Consider the following 3,258-nt stretch of genomic DNA (forward strand, 5'->3'; position numbering starts at 1 on the left):
CACACATACATACACATACACACACATACACACACCCACACATGTACATACACACATACTCATACACATATACACACACACATACACACACACACACTCATACACATACGCACACACATACTCACACTCATACATATACAAACATACACACACCCTCACATATACACACACACTCACACACATACACACAATCACACATATTCACACATACACACACAAACACACACCCACACACATAATAGACCCACACACATACACACACAAACACACACACACTCACACACATACACACAATCACACAAATACACACATACACACACATACACACACCCACACCCACACACATACACACACAAATACACACACACATACACACACTCATACATATACACATATACACACACATACGCACACAAACACAATACACACACATACATACCCACACACACCACACATATACACACACACCACACATACGTATACACATTTACACACACAAACTCACATACATACACACACACTCACAGACATGCACACACACTCAAACACATGCACACACTCACACACATGCACACACAAACACACATGCACACACACTCACACACATGCACACACACTCACATGCACACACACTCATTTAAAAAATAAAAATATGTTAAAAAGAACAGGGGAAAACAGCTTGATTTTTAAAGTAGACAATTTTACCAATTGAACTGTTATTTCTATAACTTGACAGAGGTAAGTGGGGAAAAGAATCTGAACACCATTAACAATCAGGAAAATTCAAGTCAAAACTGCGATGTCAGATCTGCTTTTAAATAGACAGAAGATGGAAGACGGCAAGTGCAGACTGAGACCTGGTAAAAGTCACCACCGCACATCCCAGCTGTGGGTGCAGGTTAGAGCAGCTGTACTGGAAGAGCATTCGGAAGATCACTAAGAACTGGAAATAAATTACATTACCCAGTAATTGCACCTTGAAATGTATACCCAAAGGAGATGACATCAGTCTATTAAATATGCAGGATATGTGAGTCTTTGGTGATAGAAAAAGACATTTTTCACAAATGCCAAAATAGGTATTCAGTTTATCCTGCCTTCAGTAAATAAATAAGTAAACACCGTGGTTTGCATGCATGGTGGAACGTAGGTAAGCCCATTCCAATAGTGGCATAAATGTTATGGGGGCAGACAGCAGCTTTCCCGTTCCATAGAAGGAACTCACTGCTGGCTCTGTAAACCTGGCCGGTTACCAAAGCTAGGGAGGTCACCGGCCCTAGTGGGGAACCTGCTGCCGTTACTTTGTTAATGGACATGGAGGTCAGGTGCCCTAGGAGAGAACCTGCTGTTGCTACTTTGTTAAGTGGACATGACATCAAACTGTCTCTTAAGTGTCAGAGGTCAGGGAAGACTGGACAGAAAGTGTCCTCTGGACATGAGTGCACCCCTGCACTCCTGTCTTCACAACAGCTGGGGTGATTGTTGTGCACGAGACCTGCACAGAATCAAGTCCCCACCGCAGCGCAGATGGGCAGGGCCAAAGGGAATCTCATCCGAGCTCAGAGATGCCGGCAGTGGTAGATGCTAGGGGCAGGAGAGTTAGGGTTCTTGTTGTTTGGGTGGTGGAGTACTTTTCCAACATGTGGAAGCCCCGAGTTTGATGGCCAGAATCAGAAAAATAAAACAGACAGAGGAATCAAGCTATCAACAGTATTGCAACTACGCTATATTTTACACATATTGTGTACTCTATGTTTGCCAGATTTACCTTCTCCATGTATATATTACATTATATGTTTACATTTATTACTAGAAGATCCAGGGACACTGAAAAAGCAGCAAAGGGAATCTGCATTTTGGATTTCGGCCGCTGTAGTAAAGTAAGTTACCTCATCCAAAATCGCCTCCAATGTTCACTCAATATGGAATAGATCAGGTATCCTTATACCTATAAAGAAATATATCAAACTTACAGATGGAAAGCCCCCAAAAAGATGATGTGTTAGGTCTTTTGTTTTTTGGGTTTTTTTGTTTGTTTGTTTGGTTGGTTGGTTGATTAGGTTGTTGTTTTGTTTTATTTGGGGGGATTGTTTTTGTTTGCTTGTTTGTCATTTATCAGGCTCTGGCTTCTTTTAGGGGACAAGCCTCTGGGCATACCCCTGAGAGACTGTGCCTCAGGTCATCCTGCGGCCACACCCTTGAGAGACTGTCCAACAGGTTAGTCTGTGGGCGCACCCTTGAGGGACCGTGTGCCTGAGGCGATCCTCCGAGCACGCCACCTTTACCCACATTAAGTTAACTAAGAGGAAGGCCCTCCCTACTGAAGTGTGGCTGCTGTCAGTCACACGCTGCTTCCTGACCCAACATGGCCGGCGCTTCACCCCTCTGCTGCCTTGACATCCCCTCCATAGCTAACCATACCCTTGAACTGGAGGCAAAAGTAATCTCATTTGCCCTTACATCGCTTTCGTCCCGAGTACTTTACCACAGCAGCAGAAAAGGACCCAAGACAGAGGAGCTCCTGGGAAACCTCTACCAAGACATTAATAATTAATAACCATGGGCACAGCAGGATATCATTAGGAATCATCTCATTGACTTTTGTTTTTCTTTTTTGGGTTGTTGTTGTTGTTGTTGTTGCCTGTCATGATTGGTTCTACTGTGGGTCTCTGGACCATCCAGCCTCTGGCTCCTGGCCGTCCGGGCAGTGAGTGTCAGGGTTGGGTTCCCTCTTATGGCATGGGTCTCAAGCGGGACCAGTCATTGGTTGGCCAGTCCCACAGTTTCTGTGCCACCTTTACCCAGCACATCTTGAGGAGAGCAGGAAAACTGAAGAAGTGGACACAAGTCATGAAATAGGAAATAAAGATAATCGTTTTCTTTTTTAAAAAAGATTTAATATCAAATTTGTATAATCTCTTACCAAAAAAAAATAGGAAGCAAAAATATTCAGTTTGTGGGGCTGGGTTTGCTCTGAATACTGGACTCTGACAAAAGTATCAAAACCATAGGGTGGCATCTTCCCAAACACAGATCTGAAGCCTTCAGCCATGCTTTAGCCAGCAGAATTTAACAATGCACAAGGGCAATAATACACCACGACTGGGGGGATTCATCGCAAGGATACCAGGCCATTTCAGCATTCAAAAATCATTCTGTGTCGCCTACTGTACCAGTGAGGAAAACGTAAATCAGTTTAGCAAGAAAACAGGCTGACAAGATTCAGCACCCACTGTCCATGGTGATGACAGCTGGTCT

The sequence above is a fragment of the Rattus norvegicus genome, chromosome 9 (genome assembly GCF_021556685.1).
Source record: "Rattus norvegicus strain SHRSP/BbbUtx chromosome 9, alternate assembly SHRSP_T2T, whole genome shotgun sequence".
Classification (NCBI taxonomy): Eukaryota; Metazoa; Chordata; class Mammalia; order Rodentia; family Muridae; genus Rattus; species Rattus norvegicus.